The sequence below is a fragment of the Erpetoichthys calabaricus genome, chromosome 3, assembly GCF_900747795.2.
Source record: "Erpetoichthys calabaricus chromosome 3, fErpCal1.3, whole genome shotgun sequence".
Taxonomy (NCBI): domain Eukaryota; kingdom Metazoa; phylum Chordata; class Cladistia; order Polypteriformes; family Polypteridae; genus Erpetoichthys; species Erpetoichthys calabaricus.
Window position 1 is genome coordinate 220,834,718 of NC_041396.2, and position 12,272 is coordinate 220,846,989.

A 12,272-nucleotide genomic window follows, 5' to 3' on the forward strand; every position below is an offset into this window, starting at 1 on the left:
CTTAAAATGATATGAGATTTCTTCTGTAGTTTCTTCTTTATTAAATGATGTCACATGATAGGATTTGCACGCAGTTTATAAGTCAAGCTAAGTAATAAGTAAATAAAGAACAACAACTACATAGAAAATGAAAAAGTTTCAGTATCTCAGAAGTAATTATTGAAGACATGTTGTTAAAGATATGATTATTGGAATAATATTTAATACACTTCACTTCCAGTCATGTAATATGTTTGACTATATTTTTTTTCAGTTTACAATTACACTTATATATAAGAATATGTTTTGTGCTTTGAACAGAATTTAAAACTAATTATTATTGTACTACGGGTAGCAATGTGCAAAGGGTGTGTTCTGTTTCCCAATGTGAAATTTGACTTGCCATATCTTGAGTGGGGAAGTCACAACGAAACAGCATTGGAATCATATGCAGTATAGCCTATGGGTATATAGTGAATGCTTGACACTTAGGAGGATTTGGGCATGAGTAGCACAAAGTCCCAAAAGTCCGCAGGGAAGCACTTTTGAGTAGTGGATACAATAGATATGGCTTCTTGCCTGACCCTGAAAAGGAATCCCAGAAGTGCAACAAATTCCTGTTGGTATTGTATGTAGAAGAAGAAGAACAGGACAAAAGAACAGGCCAGTTACGAAGATGAGGGATAGCCGTTGAACTAATGAGAAAGATTTATAAATCCTGTCAGTAATTCATACATGTTGTGCTGCACCCCAGAAAGTGTTGGTACCTATCTTACAAAAAATGTTAATTTGATGCGTTTCAGCCCCTGTGCCAAAATAACCCTGTCTGGAAAAGTTATGAATTGATCCACAAGTGGGGATTGGTGGACTGGTTTGATTTGTTTAGCGTCTCTCTTTGTTACTCTTCTTTCTTTAATTGGTTTTCAATCACCTCTGTGGTGCTAAATCAATAAAAGTTTATGTAATATGTTATATTATGAATTGTTTCCTAAAATACAGAAATAATTGCAGTAAGAAATGCAAATACAGTATTTAACATAGTTTGTATATAAATAATCCACTAGTCTTTGTTCTACTAAAGATTCATTGCTTGAACTACTTTTTACCAAAGAACGTTATTTCAACCAAACAACATGAGCAAAAATTGAGCAAGATATGAGATGGCACCCTCTAGGCCACTTTAGATTCACCAGTTAACCCTGTTGCCCAGTCGCTGTTGCCCCTTTCAACTCAACAGACAGACACACTGAACACAGGGTAAAATCTCCAACCAGACTTTTAATTATTAGTCTTCTTTTCGTAATGCCCTGAAGCACCTCCGCCACCATACACAGACAAAGCAATAATAATAATAATCACTATAACGCACACAAATCTCTCCTCCACTCCTCCCAGCAAGATCTGTCCTACTACCTCCCAACTCCGGCTCGCCTGCTGGGTCTCCAACAGTCCTTTATATAGTCCTTGACACAGAAGTGCTTCTCCTCTTCCATTCACATGACTTGCAAGCACTTCCGGGTCAGATGGAGAACTTGCTTTGTTCTTCAGCCTGGAAGTATTTCAGGGCTTCCATCCCTGTGACTCGATAGTACTTCCGGGCTATGGAAAAAATAAGACTCCCCAGGTCCCCCGTCAGAGTTTCCCGGAGGCACCTATGGTATCCAGCAGGGCTGAGAAGCCGAACTCCATATCCCATGGTGCCCTGCGGGAATCCGGGGCACTGCTATGCTGCAGGGAACTTATCATCTGGCGTCTTGTGGGAGGCAGTGTCCCACAGTAGCTGCCTTTCCCCATCCTTCTCTTCTTTGGGCGTCCTAGCTGGGTTGAGCAGCCGGCCGTCTGCCACATTCCATACTAGGAATGAGGTTTAAATGAACACATTGTGTAGTGAGACACTTAAAAATGATGCCCCAGCGCTTTTCTAACCTTCTTCCTATTTTAATTGTTAATGGACCAAAGCATTCCACTCTCGTTGACCAATAACGTAGTTTTTGTAGGCATAGATGTGCATTTGGAAGATAGGCCATCTTGGGAATGACAGGCTGACCACGCCACTTGCAAAATTCAAAACACTGTCGTTGGTGACCTCTGATGGCCTGTCTTCCCCAAAGTATCTAGTAAGTTCTCCAGATTTCAGCAAATACTCACTCTGGCCCAGGATGAAGTAAACGTTCATCATAATCACAAATCAGAATTTTAGTTATACAGTAGTATGATCAGGTGATAGCACAATAGGATGTATTTCATCCTCCCCTAATTCTGATGCAGCTTTGCAGAGGCGACCTCCAATCCAGATTAAATTCAATGTTTTATTATATTGAGGAGATAGATTGTATAAATTGGTAGCTTTTGCACTGTATCACCTTCATTTGACACTTTTACTTCTGGAAAACTTTCTCATTGGGCTCTCTGCAAAACAGCAACTTCAACTTTAATTTATTCACTTTTGAATAGGGACACTGCAGCCACCCTATCTACAGATAAATGGCTGGCCTGAATCAGATCTTCCCATTTTGTATACAGAGAAGGATTAGGCAATGTTTTATCAGCTACTGATGTCAAACAACAGAACAAGGATTTCTTTATTTCCTTAGACCTGGTATTAATGGGCTTAGGGGTTTCCAGCTAATAATCTGATGACAGGAGAAGAAAAGAAGGACTCTGACTCCACCTGCTCATTTAAGTTAATGACAATAAGGTCTCTAGTAATGTCATCAGCAGGATTCTCCGCAGATTCAAAATATCTCCATTCTGCAGAACTTGTGAGTTCCTGAATCTCTGCAATATGTGTTCCCACAAACACTTTGTAATGACAGGACTCGGAGTTAAGCCAGTTGAATACCGTAGTTGAGTCATTCAACACAACTGTATTTCTAATAGAAACTGAGAGTTCTGTATGCAGCAACTTTGCAAGCTGTGCACCTGTTAATGCAGTACAGAGATCCATACATGGCACTGACAGATGTCTCTTAGGTGCTACCTGTGATCTTGCCATTAAAAAGGACACCTGTAAGTTCCCTTGAGCACCTTCTACCAAGAGGTATGCAACAGAGCCGTATGCTTGCTGAGAAGCATCACAGAACACATGAAAGTCCATGACAGCTTTGGCTAAGTTCATACTCAAAGTAAAACAGTGTGGAAGAACAATCTTGGGTATGTGCAGCAATTCATTCTCCCATTCATTCCATGCTTGAAGAAGGTCGTTGGTAATAGGTTCATCCCAATCTCGTTCCTTTTTCCAAAAGACCTGAACAAGGATTTTAGCTCAAGTGGTGAAGGGAATGAGATATCCTATTGGGTCATATTGACTGGAGAGAACCCTGTTGATAATTTTCATGGTGGGCTGATCATAAGGAACAGATTTGAATTTGTATCCCAGTGTGTCTGAAGAACAATCCCAACATAATCCTAAGGTTGATTCTTCTGGGTATGTGTTGTTAAGAGCAAGCCAGAGCTCACATGATTCTAACCTTGTGTCTCAGGGCAAGTGAGTGATCACATCTGGTATGTTACTGGCCTACTGCCTGATATCAAACCCACCTTCTGCCAGAAGCAGCCAACACTGACCAATAAACTGCTTATCTTGGAGAGGAGACTAAAATGATGGAGGCAGTTATCAACATAGAATGCCTTAAGTACAGAGTCCACAACTGCTTCATTCCCTTCAGCATTTTCCCTGACGTGCTTCTGCAGAACAAAAATCACAAAGCTCGGGCTGCAGGTTGTGCCGAAAGGTAAGATGCGCCTTATACAGTATGTCTGAAGAACGACTTACATCCAGCTCTCTCCAGAGGAACCGTAATACTGGCTGATCTTCTGGAATAAGTCTAATCTGATGAAACATGGCACAAATGTCTCCACTGACAGCTCCTGGGTATTCTTGGAACCTCAGAAGAACTCCAAGTGTTGGGTTCAGAGATGGACCTGGGAGCAGACTATTGTTGAATGATTTATTCTGGTAGACAAATGAACAATTAAATACCAGTTTGGCATTATTATTGTGGTGAACAAGGTGGTGAGGGGTATACCAAGAATTGAATACCAAGAGTCCAAAAGCTTGTTAACCTCTTCATTATATTCACTAGCTCTCTCAGGAACTGCTGTTAGCCGTCGTTCAGTACTTATCAAAAGTCTCATTACTGCTGAAGGAAATTCATGAAGGAGGGGAATGGTTTTCTTCCATAACAGAGATGTGGCATACCTCTGTACTCCATTAACTTTAACATGGGTGGTTTTAGTTTCAAGTATCTCCATAGCTTCTTTGTCTTATTTAGACCTAGTCACATCTTTATCCTGACGGAATTGAAGGGCGTCTAGTTGGCACAGTCTCATGATGATGTAGGTCATGAATAGGCTGTTGAATTAAACTGTGCAAACATGAAACCTCACCATAAGGCTGCTAGAGGAATTCATCAGGGCCTTGTAAAGTTCATCCCAATTGGGTACATACAGCAACTGGTCCCCTTGGGGGTCCCTGATGCACTGACGTAATGGGCGTAATTAGGTGCGGATGGTCAGACCCAATTAGAACCATTGGTTGAATTTTTGTATATAACTTAAGGGGAATTCCCCTAAGGTGCTTATACTTTCTTTGAAGGGATTCTAGAGGGCTAAATCTGCTAAATTAAGCTGGTCAGCAGTAAATGTGCTGCTGATACTGTACTGTTTTCTAGGATTACTGGTCACCGATATTGCAAATTCCACTGTTGCACTCTTTAATTGTACAACATCCTGACAGATGGTTCTCAGTTCTAAAAGCTCCGTTCTTCCATCAAGAACAGTTGTCTTACAGCTGCTGGTAATATAATTATGCGTTCAAATCCATCATCTAGTACAGCATAAATATTAAGGATCTTCTTGCCATTAAACAGTATTACCTGGACAACCTTTAGCATAACCTTACTGGAGCGATGGCTCTGATCAATATACAGCATACTGGAGGAGGCAATGATTGTAAGAATACTTTGATTGCTAACTTGTGCTACATCATAGAGAACCTGAAGATGTTGTTCCTTACAGGTAGAACATGGTTTCTTCAGTGTTCATTTGTCTAGTTTGTGCCCTCTGCCACATTTCCAATATTGTTCTTTGACCATTACCCATTCCATCTGATGGGCAGTGTCCAATTTGGTAAACTCTGAGCAAGCATTTAAATAATCCTCTTGATTATTACAACAAGGACAGAATAGTTTGAACAGCTCTCTCTTGATTGGCTTTGGAGGTATGCTGTCAGGTCCCTGTTGTATCTGTCGGGCATTCCTTTCACTGCTGAGATAAACTGAAGAGACCTTGACAGGTGGTGTTTTAGCAGGCTTTGTTTCACATCATTCAGCTGCATGGGATGAAGCCTGATATAAGTTTGTTGCCATCCGTGCCACTTTTGGTACCTGTGCTCTCCTTTCCAGCCAGTCAGCAAAGTCAACGAGCGGATAAGTTTGGGTACTTACACTCTCTATGATGTCTCATGTTACACAATGTTTTGCAAAGGCATCTCTATAATTTGGTGGCAATTTTGTAACCAGCCTATACACATGGGATCCACACTGAAGCTCAATGTCAGCAGCACCACCTAATGAGCTCATAAAACCTGCTAGAGAACTGTCTGATAGTGCAAAGCCCTCTTACCTTTAGCATTCCCTAAACTTATTGCAGGAGCATTCAAAATGGCACCCAGTTCTGTTTGAATTAATTGCAATGGTTGACCATTTCTCTGTTGTAGGGCATGCATAGCAATGGTATAAGGTTTAAGATCATGCAAATATATCTTAACAACCTGCAGTGCAGAGGGGAACTTAAGGTGATCAAGCAATACCTGATATTTGTAGTTTTCTGTAAGGTGAGGATGAGGTCCCAGAAAGCTGACTAATCCCTTTTTCAATAAGATAAAGTCAGTTTCTTTACCTGAGCTGAATGTAGGGAGATTGGGTTTTGGAATGCCAAATGATGACACAATGGCCATTTGCATTAAGCTTTGAAAATTAGGATCCAGTACACGCTGATTAAAAGCCTTAAGTTGTCCTTGTACTTGTGGAAGCTCAGATACCTGTTGTGGATACTGTGTGGAGGGCAGAGGCACATAGGACTGTTCTAGATGAGGTATAGAGTTGTCAGGTTTCTGTAATTGTGGTCATTGGGTTGAGGCTGAAGGAAGTTTATAGTAAGACTCAAATTATGGCTGTAGAAACTTGTTTGCAAGGAGTCTGCATGTTTCAAAGTCTTCACAATTTTGCAGGCCTTGCGGACACTGCATTTGTAAAATATGTCCTGTAGTGAAGGGAGAGGCACCCCAATAATGTTCTCTGCTGTCTTCACTATCCTTTGCAGGCACTTACAGTCGGATATGTTGCAGTTGCCATACCAGACAGTGATGCAGCTGGTCAGAACACTCTCAATGGTGCCTCTGTAGAACATGGTGAGGATGGAAGGGGGAAGACTTGCTCGCTTCAGTCGCCTCAGGAAGTGTAGTCTCTGCTGGGCTTTCTTGATTAGTGATGAGGTGTTATGTGTCCACGTAAGTTCCTCAGTTATGTGCACACCGAGGAACTTGGTACTCCTAACAGTCTCCACATCTAAACCGTTGATGCTGAGTGGGATGTGGGCAGGACGTGATTTTCTGAAGTCCACGATTATCTCTTTTGTCGACATTGAGAGATAGATTGTTGTCTTCACACCATGCGGACAGCCGTTCCACCTCCTCTCTGTATGCTGTTTCATCATCCCTGCTTATCAGTCCCAGCACCATCGTATCATCCGCAAACTTGATGATGTGGTTGGTGTTGTGCGTGGCTGTGCAGTCATGAGTCAGCAGGGTGAACAGCAGTGGACTAAGCACACAGCCCTGCGGTGCTCCAGTGCTCAGTGTGATGATGTTGGAAGTGTTGTAGCCCATCCAAACTGACTGGGGCCTCTCTGTCAAGAAGTCCAGGATCCAATTGCAGAGGGTGGTGTTCAGGCCCAACCTGCTCAGTTTTACAACCAGCTTTGGAGAGATGATTGTGTTGAAGGCAGAGCTAAAGTCTGTGAATAGCATCCTGACATATTTGTCTTTTTTATCCAGATGTGTCAGGGAGAGGTGAAGGGCAAAGCATATGGCAACCTCAGTTGACCTGTTTGAGCGGTATACAAACTGAAGAGGGTCAAGGGAGGCAGGGAGATTAATCTTTATGTTTGACACGACTAACCTTTCGAAGCACTTCATGATGATTGGCGTGAGTGCAACTGGTCGGTAGTCATTCAAGCAAGTCAATGATGACTTCTTCGGCACTATTATGATGGTGGTCGACTTGAAGCATGCTGGGACAGACGACTGGCTCAGAGATGTGTTGAAGATGTCTGTGAGGACACCAGCCAGTTCACTGGTACATTCTTTGAGCACACGACCTGGTATGTTGTCAGGTCCTGGATTGACTCTGGATAGAATCCTCTTCACGTCAGTTATGGAGAGACAGAGTACCTGGTTAGTGGAGGGAGGTGTTGTTTTTCTCACAGGCTCTTTGTTCTGCACCTCAAACCGTGCAAAGTTGTTCAGCTCATCTGGTAGGGAAGCAACACCATTGCTGCTGTGTGGGTTGGGCTTGTAGTTTGTAATTGTCTGCCACATACAACGTGTGTCTCTGGTGCTGCTGAAGTGTTTGTTGATCCTCTGCGCGTATGCCCACTTAGCTCTCCTTATAGTGCGAGACAGGTTGGCTCTGGCCACCCCGAGGGCGGCCTTGTCTCCAGATCTGAAGGATGCATTTCTGATCTTGAGCAGCTTTTGCACTTCTCTCGTCATCCAGGGCTTTTGGTTGGCTCTGGTAACATCTTTGGTAACAGTAACATCCTCTATACATTTGGAGATGTAGCCTGAGATGTACCCTGAGGGCAGCCAGTGCCAACCTGTCTCACACTATAAGGATAGCTAAGTGGGCATACACACAGAGGATCAACAAACACTTCAGCAGCACCACAGACACACGTCGTATGTGACAGAGTCTCTGTACTCATGTAGATTGATGGAGTCACCATCCATAGCAGCCTCCCTGAAAATGTCCTAGTCTGTCAATTCGCAGCAGTCTTGGAGAGCTGAAACAGCACCAACCTGCCACACTCTGATGTTCTTGCAGGCTGGTTTAGTGCGCTTCAGCAAGGACTTGTATGCAGAAACCATAAACATGCTGATATGGTCGGAATAGCCGAGGTGGGGGTGGGGTAGGGCCTTGTAGGCGTCAGGAGCACTCGTGTAAACATTGTCCAGACAGCTTCCCCCTCTAGTAGCAAAGTCCACATTCTGGAAGAATTTTGGGAGAACTGACTTCAAGTTGGCACGATCGAAGTCTCCAGCAATAGTGAAAAATGCCTCAGGGTGCGTCGCTTGCAGTTTGCTGATGATCTCGAAATCCCCCCCTCCACCCGCGGGTCTTACCGAACAAAGGAGCATCTCTGTCCGCTCGAAAGATGGCCAGTTCGTCTAGCTGGATGGCTGAGTCTGTAATGCTTTCCTGGAGCCATGTCTCAGTGAAAATAAAGATGCAACAGTCTCTCACTTCCCACTGCTTGGCCCGCTGCAACTTTATGTAATCCAGCTTGTTGTCCAGTGATCGGACGTTCGCGAGCAAAATGGACGGTATCGCAGGTCTGATGGGGTTAGTTTTTAGCCTTGTGCTAACACATTTCCCTCATTTCTTCCTGCAATTGCTGCGCTTGCGTTTCCGCCAGCTCAGCTTCTCAGGCTGCTGAAATAAGCAAAGGCTGTGGAGCGCCTCTGTCACCTCGCTAGATATTTCGTCGCAGTTTCTTCGGAAATCGAGCAGGATTTGCCACTCGTAAATGTATGTCTACGTACCACTATCAGTTAAATCTACTTCTTTTCTTATACTAGTTGACAAAGACGAACAGAGATAAACATTTAACACCACAGACTCAGAGCTCTGTAAGCCGCAGCCTGCACAGGCGGCGCTATTTTTCAGCGATCAGAAACCTTGTGATAACTCTTCAACTGACTCACGGAGAGGGGCAGCTAACTGTGAATGAGGATTTCTGGGTTCAAGTAAAGGCAAACTGGAGCTAAGCTAAATGCGAGATTGTAGTGGTGGGCAGTTCATAGGTGGAAAGGTCCCTTCTTGTTGATTGATTGACTGTCCTTTTGGAGATAATGTCCTGATAGAAGAAATTGCTTCAGAATCCATCATGTCCTGAAGCGCCTCCATCTGCAGGCGGAGATCCCTCCATCATTCCTGCATACATTGCCATTGAGTATCCTCTGATTCCCTAAATCCATCTGTTCCATAATCATTCCTGGGATTATAATAGAGTATGCAGTCATCCAGATGTCCTGGGACAAGGCAGGATTGGCTTGTTAGTGTTCTCCCATGTCTTTCTGGATGCTGCCATGGATGCCGGTACAGGAAAATTCCGGCTCAAATAACCACTTTTTTAAACATCACTTGTGTCAAACTGGTGTGTATGTGGCACCAAATCCTAATCCCTGAAAAGAAATATGAAGCAGACGAGAATTAACGTAGAATTACTCAATTAACAGCAGAACGTTGCAAAGGCTTTGTAGACCACAGAATGCTAAAAACAGGTAATACCCAAAAAGATCAGTAGATGGCAGCAGAAATTAACAGAATACTATGACTTGCTGTCGTTGGCAAAGGCACTGAATAGAAGTTATAAATGCGTTAGCCAAGGGTGGTCCTAGCCTGTTTGGTGCCCTGGGCGAACACCCCCTCATAATAACTTATATATAAATTGGAAGAAATAGAACTTTAAATATAAAACAAGCACACACAGAAGTCAAAATAAGACATACATATAACAATTATATTAAATAAGTATAAAAGGCAGATACAATTAAAATAAGGCATTCCTAAATTGCACAATTAACATGGTTGCACTTCGCACAACACACACTGAAATAATTGTCATCTAAATCAGGATCGTTCTTGCCTTCCTTGATGCAAAGTCATCAATAATGTCATCATATGAAATCTGGTCAGCAATTGGATGATTGATGCTGATGATGGCAAGGCCAGTGAGGCGTTCCTGAGACATAGTCGGCCTCAGATATGTCTTCACAAGTTTCAGCTTTGAAAAGCTCCTCTCTGCTGAAGCCACAGTTACAGGTACAGTAACTGCAATTCTCAGAGCAGTCCACAAATTTGGGTATATTTCTGAGAGTTCACTGTCATGCACAAAGTTCAGCAGCTCAAGAGAGGTCATAGATTTTAATGGTAAGTCGGGCAAATTCTTAATCTCCTGTGCAGGCTCTCTGACATCCAAGTCTGATTGGTCCTGAAAAAGCAAAGTAGCACTGAGGGCCTTATACTGTTCAGTGAGGTCATCATTTGAGAGATTTGGAAAATGTGTCAGTACTCCAAATTTCTCTCCCACATTTTCCAAGGGTGCTCCAAAATATTTCAGAAGTGCCCCTGAATAGAAACCCAATATAAAACTCTGATACATGCATGCATCATTTTCATAATTAAAACAAACATATAATTTTGCCCAATTTATCAAATATTCAGAATTATATGTATAACAAGCATTTTATTGAATAGGCTATCACAACATCAGTGTTTGGAAGTAATGCATTACTCTGTAATTACAGTAAGATAACTTTCCTAAATAATGTAGCCTAATAGTGTAAGGGATTTTTTTTTTGCTAAGTCAGCTGGACTACAACATAATACTATCGTCCAGTTTTAGCGTAGCATAGTATGCAAACGGCTAACAAACAGCCATTATAATTCGTCATACATTGAGAATAGGAGACAAATCAACAATATATCTCTTCCAATTAATGGCTAATTAATATTATGCTGAACACGGTCCAAAAGATTCAATAAGCCACATCAGTGTCTACTGTCTGTCTACTGTTTACTATCATAGCCAAGTGGCTAACAAACGTAAACAGAAGTTTTCCCTATCCCTACTAATTAATGTTATCTTGTTTCACGATACATGTCATGCATAATACCTGCCATTATCCAACGACACATCTGCTTACCTTAATCTTTTGCTCGTTTCTCCTCCTCTTCTTTTCTCTTTTTTCTAAACTGAGCACCTGATGGCTTTGACCTTTTCTTGTCCATCTTCCATCAGTGTTAATTTTGCTCTCCAGTATCAACACCCATCCCCCAACCCGAGAATCACCACAATGTAAACTAATAAACCTACATCTTAGTGCGCAGATTCGGTTTGTATAGGGGTTTTTTTCTGCAATTTCGCACAACCCAGGAAAAATTAATTGTGACATAATGGGCTTGGATTGACAATTTTATGAATGAAATGTGCTTTATTAGGAAGCCCCCCACCCCCTCCCCTTTCGACAGGTTGTGTGTGAGACTTCAGCACAGCAACAGCAGCAAGCAGGCGCACCAAGGGCCCTCGCGCTCACTTCCCGCATATATGGGTGTGATAGAATTTAGAAAACACATCGGTGCAAATTACAAGTCTATATCATAATGTCTGGTGCTTTTGTGTTTGTTTGTTTGTTTTTATTTTCTTTTATTTTGCGAGCTGGTTATTATATGCCGCTCCAGACAGCCAGAGAATCCCCCGCCGCCCTGCCCCTCTCTCCTCTCTGTGCGGCAAGCAGCAAGCAGCAGGCGCACCTCGCAAATGGAGGGTGCCCTTAATCCCCGCAAATAGGCAATAGAAAACCGATCGGTGCCCATGCAGTCCCAAAAATGTGCTGGCATGATGTCGGGGCAGCATGGGGGCATGCAAAAAAAAAAAAAAATTTAATTTTTGCCAATGCCCATGATGCCGACCCCATCACAATGCCGCCCTGGGCAACAGCCCATGTCGCCCATATCAAAAACCGCCACAGCTAATGCCGTTAGCACTGTACAGACATAAACAAGTCATTACTTAAACAGCCATTACCAATTCTGTTTTCTAGAAGCTCCCATATATTAATAAAGAAACGACAACGTTAAACTAAAACACTTTGGCATAAAGGGTTTCCTGAACACGTCAGTAAAACATCATTACAAGCTTTATCATTACTTGCAGAAAAATTGTTATATTTCTAATAAAATTAACAACAAAGCATATAACTTACGCAGACATCAAACAGATACACACAAAGTCAACAAACAACCGAACAAATGCGGCAATGTGCAGACTCCTGGCAGTACAGAGTTTCTGCATATATACTGTACAGAAATAATGGTATGGGTGGTGGGAAAGCAGTCCTTTGTGTTTTATTGAGGTAGTAAGTACTTTAGTTATCTTATCAAGTATACAACTATTTGTATTTTTAGTAAGAGCTCAGAAGACTATCTATTGTTTTCATTTTTCTAAGT